The sequence below is a fragment of the Micromys minutus genome (assembly GCF_963924665.1).
Source record: "Micromys minutus genome assembly, chromosome: 1".
Taxonomy (NCBI): Eukaryota; Metazoa; Chordata; class Mammalia; order Rodentia; family Muridae; genus Micromys; species Micromys minutus.
In genome coordinates, this window is record NC_137969.1 from 225,723,064 (window position 1) to 225,740,537 (window position 17,474).

The 17,474-nt window shown below is 43.7% G+C and overlaps 3 pseudogenes across 3 annotated transcripts; all 3 read right to left on the reverse strand.

Moving 5' to 3' along the window:
* Nucleotides 1-10,102: 10,102 nt before the first annotated feature.
* LOC308430134 (peptidyl-prolyl cis-trans isomerase A-like) lies at nt 10,103-10,595 on the reverse strand (annotated as a pseudogene). Its single transcript has one exon. The product of its transcript is annotated as a peptidyl-prolyl cis-trans isomerase A-like (transcript).
* Nucleotides 10,596-12,497: 1,902 nt separating this feature from the next.
* LOC308415563 (homeobox protein NANOG-like) lies at nt 12,498-13,335 on the reverse strand (annotated as a pseudogene). The gene has a single exon. The product of its transcript is annotated as a homeobox protein NANOG-like (transcript).
* Nucleotides 13,336-13,629: 294 nt separating this feature from the next.
* LOC308426288 (large ribosomal subunit protein uL1-like) lies at nt 13,630-14,262 on the reverse strand (annotated as a pseudogene). The gene has a single exon. The product of its transcript is annotated as a large ribosomal subunit protein uL1-like (transcript).
* Between the last annotated feature and the right edge of the window lie 3,212 nt (nt 14,263-17,474).

Here is a 17,474-nt window from a genome sequence, read left to right on the forward strand (position 1 = left end):
CACAGGGCCTGCTCTCTCAAGAGATGCTGTGATGAGAGATGGGGCCAGCTCTTCTGAGAGCCACATACAGTGAGAGATGGGGCCAGTTATGCACAGCCCCTGGACATCCACATGGTCTCCTGCAGTTGCCTCAACCAGGGACATCTTCATGTACTCTAGTGGTAATAAGAGCCTCAGACATTGATACCAACTCCCATTACTGTATAGCCATGGACTAACATGGCCTTCAGTTCAGGCTGAGACCTCACGATGGCCCCAGGGAGTGGGGCTGGCCACTCTTAAGAGGCTGCTCCTCTCCACCCTCCAGTCTCCAGCTCCATCTCTTCATAATGCTCAAGCTGCTCCTCTTCTCCTCCTCTCCTGTCTGACCATCACAGGCTTGCACATGTGGTGGCTCCCACTGCAGGGGCTGGCAGATGGGTATCTACAGCTCATCTGTGCCTTCTGTTAGAGGGCAGGTCTGTGGGTGGCACACCAGTCTGCAGGTCTCTGTCTGTCTTTCTCCTGTGTTGTGCTGCTGGATTTTATTTCATTTCATTTGATTTGAATATTATGAGTCCTAGGCATGTCAGCTCTGTCCACCAAGCCAGTCACCAAGCTAGGATGAACAATGTACCGCCATCTTCTCTGCCCCGACTCATATAAGAACACCATTACCAATAAGGTGTCTCTTTGCCCATTGCCAGGGGGTCAGTGTGCTATATTTTAAAAATAACTTTAAAAAGGAGTTATATATTTTTAACTTTTAAGTATATATGTGTTTGCTTGCATGACTTCATGTGTACCATGTGTGTACAGATGCACTTGGAGGCCAGATGAGGCTGTTGTACCCCCTGGAACTGGAATTATAGGCACTTGTGAGATTCCACGTGGGTGCTGCTTTTTAGCATAGTGCATATATATTTTTAGCACCTGAGTCATCTCTCCAGGTCCCATAATTTCCCCTAAAAGGTGATACAGGACACAAACACACACATTTGATTATATATATATATATATATATATATATATATATATATATATATAATGTCACATCTCATTTGGGGATATATATATATATATATATACATACATACATATATACATACATATATACATATATACATATATACATATATATATATTTGAGACAGGATCTTGCTATGTAGCTCAGGCTGGCGCAGAACTTGTGATTCTTCTGCTCTGGCCTTCTAGGTGTCTCCATGCCTGGATATGATTGTCCCTGTTGTGAATCATGAAGTGGGGTAAATGGAGATTATTCATAGCCACACAGGTTTGGAGTATAGTTTGCTGTCAAAGGAGCATCAGAAACATTTAGATTTCAGAACATGATTGATTCAGTACTTTTCAGAGCAGGAAGGTTGTGGGTTGATGTTAAGGTGATACATGATTGGACAATGGAGGGGTGGGGAGGGAAGGTTAGGAAAATGGAAGAGGAGGAAGGATTCTGGGAGGAGCAAAGATGGCGGTAGATGTTTATGTTTCTCTCCGAGCATCTCTTCATAAATAAGGTTGTTATGTATGTTTTATATGGGATGGAATTGTACAAGATCATGTGACTTACAAAGGTTAGCAAATGATATTCTACCTGTTGGATCAGAGTAGTTTGGTGTATTCTTTGATGTGACTACTTAATTGAGTTCAAAGGGTGTAATGGTGGAAATCATAAAGCCCACCAGAGCTGGGATGTGTGTGTCTAAGGCTTGGCAACAACAGGCAAGGGGAAGTGAATGAAAACAACATACCGGGAGGTCATATCCACCCAGAACAGAAGTAACAGGGGCGGTGAAATGACCCATGACTGAGTTCATAGAGGCGGCATAAGGATGGCAAGTTAGAGATCCCAGGACAGATGGCTGCACAGGAACCGGTAGCCAGAGTTCCAGACTTAAAGAGAGACAGCTGAGAGAGGTGTGGGGACCGAAAATGTTCACTCAGCTCCTCACTAGAGCTGTGTCTGCAGAGTGAGACCTTGGGGGTGGGGGCAATAAAAGGTTAAGCCATCCATTTAATATTTACTGCAACAGAAGGTAACCCTATTTGTTTTCACATAAGGGAACAATTCAAGCCTAGAACTATCTAGAAGAGTGAAACGTCATGGAGATGAGAACTGCTGGCCTGGGGTGTGTGGGAGCAGGTCAAACTGGGGTGACCATTTCTGCAAGACTCGCACTTCAAGGGGCAAGCTGGGTAAGAAGATGTCAGAGTCATCTTTCAGCCTGAGGGAAAGGTGTCTGGAGAAGAGGGCTGAGCAGAGGCTTTCTGTAATCCCCATCTTAGTTTTATGTCTGTCAAAAGGAGTACAGGGCTCTAACATGTGACTAGGGAGCCAGTCCCGGAGCTTTTCATAGACTCAGCAAGGACTGCTCCCATTCTAAAGCCAGTGTGTACTGCTCTGAAAGGTGGCCACAGAGGGGCTTTGACATTTGAGGGCCTTTACTGGGGACTGAACCCAGGATCCCACACATCTTTACCACTGAACCTTGTCCCCCCTCTAAGACAGCTAGCCCATTCCTGTGTTTCCTGGGACCGGACACGCTGTTCTCTCTCTGAAGACAGTTTTGAACTTCATCCCACTAAATAAATGTATACATGCCAACATGCCAGAATCTGGATCCAGAAAGCTGGGGCCATTGCCAGTTTGGGTGGTGGTCACAGTGATATTGATCATAAAGAACCTGGCCCGTCTCTGAAAGCTGTCAGGTCTGGAAGAGGCTGGGTGGTGGTGGTTGGAGGATACCAGGAGCTGCCTAATTTGATGATTTAGCAGCTAGAAGAGAGTCCTTTGATACAGATCAGTACTCTGTTCCATGTGTCCATGTCTTCTTTCTCATGAATGGGGTTGTGGTTTAACTAAATTGATCAATTATTTAACTAATTAGTGATAAGACTTGATCCCAGGACATTGGGCATGCATACCGAGTACATGTCTTTTCTTTGTAAAACCTCCCAGCATCTACTCTCCCTTTTTGGAAAGAAAGTTTTTCTTCCTTTTCCTCATTCTCTTCTTCTTTCTCTCCCTCTTCTTCTTTCACATCTGATCATCTTCCCAACTTTTGTCTCTTTGCATCTGCCCCTCTGCCTTTGCAACCTCTCCCCTGAACAACAATAATAAAAAATAAAACAAAAAAGCCCATCACATTGTGGAAGCTGCAGTGTGTCATAGTATGTCACACAGAATACCCTTTTTTTTCACACACCTCTACTTGCAAATGCCTCTGGTTTCTGCTACTCTATCAACACTGGATCCTCACTGGGACTCCTCTTGGATATCTTGTTGTTGCCCTGTGTTATGGAGATCTTGCAGCTTTGGATCTGCAGGACTGGACCCTTCATGATCTCCAGCAGTTCATTGATAGGGTAGATGTTGGGGTGGGCCAACTCAAAGTTATGAATCTGGGCTGGGTGGTAGCTGAGTTGGTCAGCCCACCAGCTCTCCCACCTACGCCACCAGGGTGAGCTCTCTAGCACTTTCCTGGCTAGTTTACCTAATGCTGAAGTTGGCAAGGGGCAGGATCAGTTATCTCACCTGCCTTGAGAGGCAAGGAGGGGCATCTCTTCCTTGCCCATGCCACCACATGACAGATGATGGTTGAGGTCTGCCCACCAGAGCGTTTGCCTCCAAGGTCAGCTTTATTGTGCTTCTCAGGTGAAGTACAAGGCCCACTTTTCTGAGTACCTGAACCAGTGAGGGGCGAGGCCAGCTCTGCACAGTCCTTGAACATCAACATGACCCCAGGCAGCAGCCTAGAGCAGGAATGTCTGTTTAGCCTTTATTGGCAATATAGGCTACGAACATCCTACACAGACCACTTCTTCTCCATGGTCATGGACCCATCATGGCCTTCAATAACAACATGGGCCACACCTTCACCATGGCCTCAGGTGGTAAGGAAGGTTACTCACAACAGTCTATTCCTTTCCACTCTCACCCTTTAGTTCTGCTTCCTTCATAGCCCTCAACCATTCATTTCATTAATTTCTCTTTCTCTCCCATCTCACCATCATATACTTGTACACTATAGTGGCACCCACTGGGGGGAAGGTCACTCTGTGGGTTGTCTTCCTTCCTTCCTTCCTTTCTTCCTTCTTTCCTTTCTTCCTCTCTTTATTTCTCTTTCTTTCTTTCTCTTTCTCTTCCTTCCTTTCTTCCTTCCCTTCTTTCCCTTCTTATTCTTCCACTTCTTCTTCTTCTTCTTCTTCTTCTTCTTCTTCTTCTTCTTCTTCTTCTTCTTCTTCTTCTTCTTCTTCTTCTCTTCTTCTTCTTCTTCTTCTTCTTCTTCTTCTTCTTCTTCTTCTTCTTCTTCTTCTTCTTCTTCTTTTCTTCTTCTTCTTCTTCTTCTTCTTCTTCTTCTTCTTCTTCTTCTTCTTCTTCTTCTTCTTCTTCTTCTTCTTCTTCTTCTTCTTCTTCTTCTTCTTCTTCTTCTTCTTCTTTCTTCTTCTTTTCTTCTTCTTCTTCTTCTTTTCTTCTTCTTCTTTTCTTCTTCTTCTTCTTCTTCTTCTTCTTCTTCTTCTTCTTCTTCTTCTTCTTCTTCTTCTTCTTCTTCTTCTTCTTCTTCTTCTTCTTCTTCTTCTTCTTCTTCTTCTTCTTCTTCTTCTTCTTTTCTTCTTCTTCTTCTTTTCTTCTTCTTCTTTTCTTCTTCTTCTTCTTCTTCTTCTTCTTCTTCTTCTTCTTCTTCTTTTCTTCTTCTCCTTCTTTTCTTCTTCTTCTTTTCTTCTTCTTCTTCTTCTTCTTCTTCTTCTTCTTCTTCTTCTTCTTCTTCCTCTTCCTCTTCCTCTTCCTCTTCCTCTTCTTCTTCTTCTTTTCTTCTTCTTCTTCTTCTTCTTTTCTTCTTCTTCTTCTTCTTCTTTTCTTCTTCTTCTTCTTCTTCTTTTCTTCTTCTTCTTCTTCTTTTCTTCTTCTTCTTCTTCTTCTTTCTTCTTCTTCTTCTTCTTCTTCTTCTTCTTCTTTTCTTCTTCTTCTTCTTCTTCTTCTTCTTCTTCTTCTTCTTCTTTTCTTCTTCTCCTTCTTTTCTTCTTCTTCTTTCTTCTTCTTCTTCTTCTTCTTCTTCTTCTTCTTCTTCTTCTTCTTCCTCTTCCTCTTCCTCTTCCTCTTCCTCTTCCTCTTCTTCTTCTTCTTCTTCTTCTTCTTCTTCTTTTCTTCTTCTTCTTCTTCTTCTTCTTCTTCTTCTTCTTCTTCTTCTTTTCTTCTTCTTCTTCTTCTTCTTCTTCTTCTTCTTCTTCTTCTTCTTCTTCTTCTTCTTCTTCTTCTTCTTCTTCTTCTTCTTCTTCTTCTTCTTCTTCTTCTTCTTCTTCTTCTTCACTGTCGTCGGCATCGGCGTCTTCTTCGTCCTCCTCCTCCTCTTCCTCCTCCTCCTCCTCTTCTCCTTCTCCTTCTCCCTTTCCATCTCCTTCTTTACCCCCTTCTTTTTTTTTTAGATAGACTTTCTTTATGTAGCCCTGACTGTCCTGGAACTTGCTTTGTAGACCAGGCTAGGCTTGAAATCAGAGATCCACCTAGCTCTGCCTCCTGAGTGCTGGGGCTAAAGGTGTGCACCACAAACGCCTGGTCTGGAAATGAAAGTGTTAATGCTTTCACTGAGAAAGTTCTTTTGGTTATTCTGGAATCACTCTGGCTATGATTGTGGCCACACTATGCTACTCAGTCTGGAGGATGCTGAGTTCTGGAGCTTACTAGGCACTATCAGGCCCAAACCGAGATCTTTCAAATCTATGTCTAAGCTGGGGTGGTGGTGCATGCCTGTAACCTCAGCATTTGGGAGGCAGAGGCAGGGGCACTAAGAACACCAAGTGTGTTTGTCCACAGGTGCTATTTCTGAGTCTGGTGCTGTGGAGGTGAGCTTCACCCCAAAGTGCCTTGACCCTCTTGCAAATTTAAGCAAACACTTCATGGTCTGGCAGGAGCAGAGTTTGTGGGGGTGGGTGAGACAGCAGCAAGACCCAGAGGGTCAGAAGTCCTCCAACATTGATTTTTTTCTCCCTGGCTTACAACATAAAATGAGGTGAGTTAGTTACAATGACTCGTTTAAGAGATGGCAGATAAATACAAACATGACACAGAAAACAAAAATCTCGCCACCCAGAAGCTGTATGAGTTCTGCAGTTTGGGTTTGAGCTTGTAGGAGCATCAGGACTCTGTGCAGGGCCTCTGAGATACTACAGATGAGACTTGGTATTTAATCAAAAAAGTGGAGAGGATTTAAGCCACCCTAAAGATGCACAGGTGATCTGGACGTGATCAGCCGTTTTGTAGAGACAAAGAACATGCACATCCTTTAGTCTGTTCCTGCTGTGTCCTGGTGTTTATTTGCAACTGCCAATGTGTCTTGGCTGGAGGCTCAGAATATGCTCTTCTGTACAAACTACATAGTAACTTCAATCCAGTCTGGGCTACATGAGACCTTGTCTTAAAAAACAAAAACAAGCCAGGTGTGGTGGTGCATGTCTTTAATTTCAGAATATGGGAGGTAGAGGCAGGCAGATTTATATGAATTCAAAGCCATCCTGGTCTACAGAGTGAGTTCCAGGACAGTCAGGGCTATACAGAAAAACTCTGTCTCAAAAAAACCAAAACCCAAAAAACAAAATCTAAAACCCAACCAACCAACCAATCAACCAACCAACCAACCAACCAACTAACCAACCAACCAACCAACCAACCAACCAACCAACCAACCAACCAACCAACCAACCAATCAACTAAACCAAACCAAACAACCCTCAAAAGAAGACAACATAAAAGACTTTTCTTAGCCAAGGGGTCAGGATGAGAGGGCATAAAGGCAGGAGGATCATCTCAAGTTCAAAGCTAGCTTGGTCTACAGTAGATTTGAGACTTGCCTGGATTAGAGAAGGAAAGCCCTGCCTCAAACAGAACAGAACAGAAAAGATGACCACAACAAGGTCTAAACAATGGTTTCAGCACAACATCTAGTCAAGGGACAGAAAGAAAAGCAATGAGAGGAAACTAGGTTTCTTTCTACCTTTGCCCCTACCTTCTCACTTGGATTGGGGACAGTTACCTGGGTAAATCTGGGAATTGAGTGTAGAGCTCTTGGTCTTCTTCTCAGGGGTGGTCTTGGAACTTAGTCCAATAGCCTAGAGTCTCAGTGGTCAACCTTTGTCATGTAGAGAAAGGCAGGGTGGTGTGAGAGGTTCTTCCTGCAGCCTCCAGGGCATGCTCTTGGCTAGTTCTGAAGGATCTTCCTGGCTGTGACAAAGGTAAACAGGTTCTGGACTGACTGAGATCAGAAGATTGTTCTGGAAAGAGGAAAGGGCCCTGGCTTGAGGGCAGTAAAGAGGGTGAGGCTTTGAAGCAGCTGAGGACAGAGGGAAGATTGACTGGGAAGGAGGTGGAAAAAAGACTAGATTTTATTCTCAGAGTCATGAGAATAGCTGAAGATTTTGAATGATGGAAGTGTGTTCAGTTCTCCATTATGGTACAGGATCAAGGTGGGAAGGAGAGCCCTAGTGGGAACTTCATATCAGCAAGTGCTTTGTCAGTACCTCTGTCTGGGAGAGGCAGCCAAGATGTTGGAGCTGCTCATAGGCCAGGCACCGATCCTTTAGCATCAGAAGAAAGCAAAAGATTCTAGTTCACAGCATAGCCTGTGGAGCCAAGGCAGAAGAAATCCTGGAGAAAGGTCTGAAGGTATGGGAATCTGAGTTATGGAAAAATAACTTCTCGGATGCTGGAAACTTTTGCTGTGGAATACAGGAGGATAATGATCTGGGCATCAAATATGACCTGAGCATTGGGATCCATGGACTTCTTTAGTGGTGCTAGGAATAGGCAGGTTTCATCATTGCACATAAGCACAGGACAAGCTGGATCTGCTATGCACTGGTTCCACCAGAAGTATGCTGGGACTATCATTCCTGGAAAACCAATCTCATCCAAAAAGTCAATATGATTTTTTAAAGAGAAAAAAGCAAAGCAAAACAAATCATGCTGCTGTTGCAGGCTGCTGAATATGGTGATGATGATGATGATGATGAAGAGGAGGATAAAAGCCATATTCTTTTAGGAGATGGAGTTGAAGCAGGAGGATGGTCCAGGTAGGTTGCAGGATGTATGGATTGTGCCTTGTCATTCAATGTGGAAGTCCCCAGCTTGTTGGTGAAATGCTGACAGATTTACACATGCTGTTACACATTACATGGTGTAATACACACACTGAATGTCAAAGACAGTACATAAAATATCCTATTGACATTTTAACAATATTTCACACATGAAGAAATGGTAGTTATTTTTTATTTCATTGTTAAAAAGTTGTTTTAGATTCTCAGTGGGAAGATAAGGAGAGCAATACAGACATGGTTTTCCAGTTCAATGCCTATAAATTATATTCTTTGTATATATGTGAAAATGGATACATTGTATTCTTTGTATATGTGAGAATAGATAAATTTTTATCCTCTGTATATGTGAAAATGGATAAAGTGATGTATGGAAAAGGGATCTGGAACTCTTTATTTAAGGAACTTGGATGATATTAAGTTTATCTATCCATCCATCCATCCACCCACACACCCACCGATCGATCTATCCATTCATCCATCCATCCATCCATCCATCCACCCACCCACCCACCTATGTAATCTATCTATCTATCTATCTATCTATCTATCTATCTATCTATCTATCTATCTATCTATCTATCTATCTGTCATCTACTTAATTATTTGTTTTACAAAATAAGAGGCAGGGCTTTTCTGTGTAGAGCTGGCTATCTTGGAACTCGCTCTGTAGAACAGGCTACCCTTAAACTCAGAGATCTGCCTGCCTCTGCCTCCAGAGTGCTGGGATTCAAGGCACACACTATATCACCTGATGATAACTTACTCTTTTTAAAATACAGCCCCAGCCCTGTTGTGCTGGGTGGTACACACCTGTAACCCCAGGTACACAGTGAATTCAAGAGCAGCATGGGCTTTGTGACGTGCATTTCTAAAAACCATTAAAAAACAAAAAAAAAAAAAAACCCACAAGCCAAAACCAAACCAACAGAATACATACAAAAGTATCAATGAAACATTCAAGAAAAACCAGACTAAACACTAAGACAGAGCTCTGCTCTTTAGCTAAACATGTATTGAACCTAACGGAGGAAGGCCCAAGGTGTCCTCAGTTTCTGGAAGCTTTGTGTCCCTGTGGTTCTGAAAAGGAGTGCGGGTTGCTCTGTCATTACATTCCCTGCAGCTCTACCACGGCTGTTAAACATGCACGGTGCGCATGCCCCACACCAATGACTAAAACCGTAGCTGTCCTTACCAATTCTGCCACCAGATGGCGCCATGGCCCCGTGGGTGGATTTCTCTAGGCGCAGTAAATGGTGTGCAGGTGCTAAGGAGCGGGGGATGTTTTGAAAAGAAGAACATTGGCAGAAAATAGAAAGGTCTGGTATAAGAACAACTCAACTTTAACAAGTGAATGCACTGTGGTTAAACAAGTTTCTCCCAGAGTTTCCTGCCTGTGCTCTGTGCTCATTATCCAGAGTAGTCCTGAAATAACACACGTCTCCGGATTGCACAGTTCAAGTATTTTCTTCTGTGCTCCAGGACTCATTCCTCTAAGAATATGGATTTCTTCTGTTATCACTTAAAGACCCTTGTCATTTACTGGGGACCAGTTGTGTGCTGGGAACGTTTACATATTGGGTTCTTTTTATTTCTCACAACGGTGTGAAATAACTACCATCAGTCCAATTTTACAAATATGAAAACTGGCGTGGGGAGCAACAGATAACTGGTCCCAGAACAAGACAGTGGCAGGTCGGTTTGAACCCCCAGTCCATTGGCCTCGTAACTGTCATTTTGCTGCTGTTATGAGTCATAATGTAAAGGTCTGATCCGTGACCCAAAGAGGTCTAGACCCACAGGTTGAGGACCACTGCTGTAGGCTCTACTTTTTTTTTTTTTTAACAGTTCTTATTTAGATTTTATTCATAATCTTAACTTTGCAATCCAGCTAGACTTGAAGGGGAATGAGGAAAATATGGAACCCTAAGAACTTCAGTGAGAACAGAGATTACAGGGTGTTGCGAGCAGATGGGGTGGGAATGGTTTGATGGATAAAATGCCTGCATGACCAAAGAAACTAGAGCTGTCCACAGTCGGAAATGGTGATCTTCTTGCTGGTCCTGCCATTCCTGGATGAAGCCGGAACGCTCCATGGCTTCCACAGTTCTTATGCCTTCTTTCGCCTCCCCAGAGGCCACATGCAGCCACCGAGCCACTCGGTCTTGGCAGTGCAGATAAAAACTGGGAACCATTTGTGTTTGGTCCAGCATTTGCCATGGACAAGATGCCGGGACCTGTATGCTCCAGGATAAAGTTCTCATCCTCAAATTCCACTCTGTAGCTGGACCTGCCACCAGTGCCGTTATGGTGTGTGATGTCACCATCCTGGCACATGAATTCTGGAATGATTCTGTGAAAGGAGGAACCCGTATAGCCAAATCCTTTCTCTCCAGTGCTAAGAGCACAAGCGTTTACTGCTGTCTTTGGAACTTTGCAAACAGATCGAAGGAGGCGCGGTCCGAGGGCTCGCCATCGGCCATAATGTCGAAGAACACGGTGGGGTTGACCATGCCACCTCCCTTCCTTGCACCCACTCTTCCTATTTCTAAGAAGAAGCTGGCTCCCTTCCTCTTTGTTTCCTGTCGGGGCTTGAGTGGAAAGCTCTGGGTGTTGGGTGGGTGGGAGTTAGAGGTGTAGTAAAATGGGCCCGAGGCTTCTTCAAGTCGTAGACACATCTTTACTGGCATCCCCAGCCGCTTGGAGATAGTTGCAGTAATTCACACAGAACCGACCCTGAGACCTCATTTGTCCAGTCACAAGGTGGGTCTTGCTGACAAGGCTCGTCAGAGCTTCTGCACGGCTGGAACAGAGCTACATGCATGCGGTCCAGATGCTCCTGAGGCTGGAGCTTAGAGAAGGCAGCGAGGCAGAAGTGAGGGTAAAAAGGCCCGGAAAGGGGTGTAGCCACTGAGATAACCCCTAGGAGTACTGTGTATTTTCTTTATTGACCGTTTAAATGAAAATTTCAGTTTTTTAAAAACTGTATTAATAAAATTAGGCATTCAACACTTCAGGCAAATTACTACTCTGTGATGGGTCAATGCAGACGTCAGCAGCAAAATTCATAGAAACCAGAGTCAGGACTGGAGAGACTGCTTAGTGTGTAAGGGTGCTTGCTCTGTAGGACAAAATTAAGATCCAGCACCCACGTAGTAAGCTGGATGTCCCCACAAACGCAGTTCCTAAGGGGCAAGGACAGGAGGATTTCTGGGACTGGCTGGGTTCCAGCACAACTGAGAAAACATGAACCCTGCCTCAAAGAGATACTTCGAGAGTAATAGAGGATACCCTACTGCCCTCTTCTACCTACCTACACACACACACACACACACACACACACACACACACACACACACACACAGATGAACCAAGCAAGGGTTAAAGCTAAATCAAGCTACAGAATCTGCAACATGGGAAAAAGAGTGTACAAAGGTGAGGATAGAGGCCAGCGTCTGGATCTTGAGCTCTTGAGTGTATGTGGTATCTTGTCTTTATGTGTCATAGATAGAGCTCTGTCTCCAATGCCAGCCCATAGGCAGATCCCAGGAACACTAGGATTCTAACTGGAATGGATGGATAATTACCTAATAGTGGAAGCTTGATCTTCAGAGGCGTTCCTCGATCAATGTTCCTCCTACCTGCATTTTGTGGGCTTTTTTTTTTTTTTTTTTCAAATGGAAAATTAAAATGTACACAAAAACAGAAGAACAATTTCTTTTTTAAGGTAAAATTAGCATATTATTTTATTTAAACTAGTCCAGATGACACTGGTTCATTATGGTGCAGTCAAATATAAGCATCTTTCTACAGATATTAGCATAGAAGCTTGGTGGAACTCCAAAGACATGGAGGAAATCAAAGCAATACGGGTCGCAAATAGAGTCTGTGGGTGATGGATGCCCAGCATGTCCAAAGTCCTAGGTTTGCTCTCTGGCACCAAAAGAATGAAAAGAAAAACAATATGTCAGGTGGTGGTGGTATACTCCCCCTAGCCCCAGCATTCAGGAGGCCGAGGTAGGTAGGCAGATTGCTGAGTTCGCGGCCAGCTTGGTCTATAGAACTAGTTTCCGGACAACCAGAGCTACACAGAGAAACCCTGTCTTGATAAACAAAACAAAAACAAATAATTAAAAAATAAAAACAATATGAAAATCTTGGGAAAATCTTTGGTCTCAGCATTCAGGAGGCAAAGGTAGGCAGATCTCTGAGTTCGAGGCCAGCCTGGTCCACACAGTTCCAGGACAACCAAAGCTACACAGAGAAGCCCTGTCTTGATAAACAAACAAACAAACAAAAAAACCAAAAAAAAAAACAATAATTAAAAAATAAAAACAATACAAAACACAAAAATCTTTGGAAGGAAAAAGGAACCTGGTGCTGCCCTGACTTTAAGCCCAGTTGCTGTGTAAGCCTCATATTTCACCTGGTGGATTCACAGAGTAGTTCAGGAATAATTCCAAGGTTTGTGGGGTGCGAAAATGTGCATAGCTTTCCCTAATGGCTTCCAAATTCTCCTCCCATTCACTGGCAGAGAAGTTTTGCTACAGCTTCACATAAGGCTGCAGAGAGTCCTCCCGGAAGTTATGGAGCAGAGCAGCGTTCCAAGTCTGGCTGCTCCAGGCTTGAGTAACACCAGGACTGAGTGGTCCAGGCCTGGTTGCACCACATTGGAAGGCTTCCAGATGCAATCACCAGATAGCCCTGGGGATAGCTGCAATGGATGCTGGGATACTCCACGGGTGCTGAGCCCTTCTGAATCAGACCGTCGCTAGTCTTCAACCTCTTTTTCTGCCACCTCTTGCACTTCATTCTTTGGTTTTGGAACCAGGTCTTAACCTGCTTATAGCTAAGGTTCAGGATGGTAGAGAGTTCCTGCATTTGCTGGAGGCTGAGGTACCTCTCTGCCTCTGAAACCCGTCCTTGAGTGCACACAACTGGGCCTGAGAGAACACAGTCTACACCTTCTGCTTCTTAGTGAGGACCTTGTTCTCTCTCTTCTTTTCAGGGCCCTCGTCAGCCTTGGGACTACACAGCTTTAGTCTAGGATTGGTCGAAGAATCGAAGAGGCAGGTCCACAGAGGAAGGCTGAGGAGAGGCAGTCTCTGTGCGGAGCATCTCAGTAGTCGACATTTGTAAGCAAGAATAATTTTCCTCAAGATGACCAACCGCAAGCATTGGCGAGGAGTCCGCAGAATTCGATGCTTTCTCAGAACTAGGCAGACTCTGGGGACCAGAGGGATCCACACTCATGTCATCCCGACGGCGAGGGAAAGGACTTTTAAAACGTTTTTAACAACAACAACAACAAAAAAGTTTTAAAGATTAAAAAACCCAGTGTCTGGAGGGACAGATCTTAGAAGTAAGAGTTAAACGTCCAGATGTAAAATTATCAACAATCCAGAATGAAGTGAGCCTCAGTCTTCCCACAAAGAGCCAGACAGGAAATCAGCCTATCTGCAGAAGAACAATTTCTTAGACTCTGCCCATTGTTCAGCTACCAATACTCAGCTTTGTTCCTTTTTTTTTTTTTTTTTTTTTTTTGTTCTAATACAGACGCAGGGGCTTGCCCATGGTGCTCCTGATGTACAAATCCCGGACATTCTGAGCAAGGACACCAAGAAATTGACAGCCAGGTGGATGTTGTAGACCAGCGCATCGTCTGCCATCTCCACGTGGCCGACGGCAACAGCCAGAAACAGCACCTTCTTCATCTGGAACTTGGTTGTGGACTTCACCTCGTCCACCTTGGCCATGTTTTGTGTGTCAGCAGGGAGGGGGACTTGCCGGCCTTGTTTAGGCCTGCGCCCAGGATACGTGGACTCTGCTTGATCAGAGACTCAGAGGTCAAAAAGGCATCATACTTCTTGGCCAGCTTTTTGACCAACTTCTTGTTCTTATTAAGTTTCTTAAGCGCCTCGACGTCCCTGTAGGGGATACCGGCGGCCTTGGCTTCATCACAGTGCTGCTGGTCCCCCAGGACGCACGCCGAGAATTTGGGGCAAGGGGTGGACTTAAACCTGACGGTGCCTGAGAAACGTTGGTCCTTCTGAGGGTCGTAGTTCTTCAGGCTGATGTGCAGCTCCACCGTCTCTAGAAACTTGCAGCGCTTGCGCTGGTTCCCGCGCAGGATTCCCGCACCGCCTCCTACAGGGTGTCACGTGAGACTTTGCTGCTCATGGCGGCCGCCGCCGCGGAAACCGGAAAAGAAGCAGCTTTGTTCCTTATACACTCACTTCCTGACCCCTTATTTCCATGCAAATCCGAGTCTTATCATTTTATCCGAAAATATTCTATTATGCACCTCTAAAAGCTAAAGACCTTAAAAACAAACCTCAACACCATTTAAAAAATTTAAAATTTTATGCTTGCTTGCACGCATGTTATGTGTACCATGTACTTGCATGATGCCTGTGGGGGCAGGAAGAAGCTGTTAGATCCACTGGAGCTGGAGCTACAGTTGGTCGAAAGCTGCCATGTGGGTTCTGAGCGCTGAACCCAGGTCCTCTGTGAGAGCAGCAAGTGCTCTTAACTGCAGAGCCACCTCTCCAGCCTCATTCATTCATTCATTCATTCATTCATTCATTCACTCATTTAGTTTCATACATGTACACATTGAACATATCCACACAACTCTTCCTTCCCACTCGCCCCCTGGACATCGTCCTCCCAACATATGCCCCTCACACTTTTCTGTCTTATACTCTTTTAAAACGTTCCTGGTATTCAGTTGTGCAGCTTTCCGGAATGCTGGCTGGTCTTGTTGCTTCTCTGACTAATACTGAGACTCTCACTAATCTAAGGATATACTCCCCACTACATTTTAATTTATTTCTATGTGTATGAGTGTTTTGCTTGAGTGTATGTCTGTGTACCATATGCATGCCTTGTGCTAGAGGAAGCAAGAAAAGGGTGCTGGATTTCCAGGGACTAGGATTGCATATGCTTCTGAGACACCGTGTGAGTGCTGGAAATCAAACCATATCTTCTAGAAGAGTGGCCAGTGTTTTTAATTCACTGAGCCATCTCCCAGCCCAATCCCAAATATTGACAAGGCAGTTTGAGACTATACCATTTAGCAAAACAACAGTAGCTCTCCCTTCGGCCTCTGTAGTTCTGAGCTGTGAGTGCTTGACCAGATTTACCAGATATGACTTCCCTTCTGTGGTGGAGGCCTCAGGTCCAGAAAGGAGGCAGTTTGTTGTGCTCGCCCATAACCTCTATGCCATTATTGCACCAGTGGGTACAACTTGCCTGCCAAGTTGATATTTCAGTGCTAGGGTTCCCTGCTGGGTAGCACCATTTGATACCATTGGTAACTTCTCTCCTTAGTGACCTTCAGGGAACCTTACAGCAGGGGGAAGTTTTCAGGTTGACTCCACCTTGATTTTTCTTATTTCTTGCAAGCACCACGCCCAACACTAATTTTACACCCAAAGAAGTGGATAATTCCCAGTTGTTATCAGTGCTGAACACATACACCTTGTTAACTATCTTACAGTATTTTCCAAGATTTTCGGGATCAAGGTTCGGAAATGTCTGTATCCCATGATTGGTTAACATGGTGCTTAGCAGCTATTCATTTGTAAGTTCTATATTTCTCTCTGTTTCTCTCTTTGTTATTGAATAAGTGATTTCTTTCCCAGTGTTTTGTTGATTTCTTTGCACTGCTTGACATAACTCTTCTATGCTGCTTATAGTGAGACCCATTTGAGATTTCTCTCTCTCCCTCCCCCCACTACACACACACACACACACACACACACACACACACACACACACACTTCTCTTTCAGGACTACCTTATACCTCACTGGAAGGTGCATAAGGTCTGTTTCTTGTGAGTGGTTTTGATACCTGAGTCTTTTGTGGACAATCTTAGTAAGTTTCCTTATTGTCTAGTGCCATTAAATGTTTCAGATTTGTTTTATAATTTCCTCCTTCAGAATCACTTCTAATGAGAGTGGTATTTAGAGATCTCCTCCTGTGTGTGAGTGTTCATTACTCAGTGTTCTTAACCTCTGAGCCATCTCTCCAGCCTCCTATATGACTTGTAACCATCATTTGGTCTTTAAAAAAAAAAAAAAGACAGAACAAATTCATTTTTATTTGTAAGAGCGTTTTTCTGCTTGTATATGAACCACATGCCTGCAATGCCCTCAGAGGCCACAAGAGGGTATCAGACAGCCTGCAACTAGAGTTACAGATGGTTGTGAGCTGTGGTGGGGGTGCTGGGAACTAAACTCAGGTCCTCTGCCAAAGCAGTCAGAGCTCCTAACTGCTGAACCATTTCTCCAGTGCCATTGTTTATTCTAAAGTTTAGAGTTGAATTATGCTTGATGTTTGCTACCAATATGTATGTAGCTATCTTCCCAGCTATATTTATTTTCTGACACTAACTTCCTAGTATATTCTGTAGAAAGGGACAGTAGCAAACATTTTTGAGTTCTTGAACATTTTTTTTTTGACGGTTAAAATGTTACTTTTATTTTAGCACACCCGAGTTAAGTGTGAGACAATGAAACAAACACAACAGAATATATGCAGCATGTAAAGGAGGCAGGCTTTAAAACCGTGCTATAGAGAAGACTGTGAGGAGGATGCCTGATTTAACAGAAGCTTTGGATACTGATTAACACATATGCAAATCCAGTATTCTCCAGAGGATTTGGCAAAGATTTTGTTTTTCATTTCCAGTCTTTTGAAGCAGGCAGATTTGCTTACAATACAGCTGATTTTAAAAGCACTAAAAATTTAGTTCAAACAGTAGAATTAATCCAGCAGAGTGATAAAGGCACCCGCAACAAAACTGACGACTCAAGGTAATTGTGGACCACAAGGCTGAATCCTCATCCTGCAAGCAAGAAGGCGGGGGTGGGGGTGACTGCAAAGTGGGGCTTGTGGGTAACCTTAGCTTCCACTTGGTACTTAAGTCACAAAGTAAGAGGCTTTTACAGATAACCCACACCCTTTAACTTTCTACAGTGTAATAGGATTTTAAGGTCACACAATTCCTTTAATGATTTTAATATCACTTAGTCATTCTTTTGAAGTGTAAAGTATCTTAACTGGATTATGATTACAGATCATTTTTAAATACACTATTGCTACTATATTAAAATTATTTATGCTCTTTATATTTACTATTCAAAGAAATTTACTAATAAATGCTACAATAGTCATCAGTCTGACATGCTTATTAATTGATCCCATAGGTATGATTATATGTCATGGTAAGAGTCTCTTGTGTCTCACTAAATCACGAACACCGCATTTACAGAACAAATAAACACACAGTGCAGACACCCGAGGATTATGCTGGCTCTTCAATCAGTTGTCACTGCTCAGACATGAATGCTCACTGTGTGAACAGAAGTCAGACCCAAATCTTCA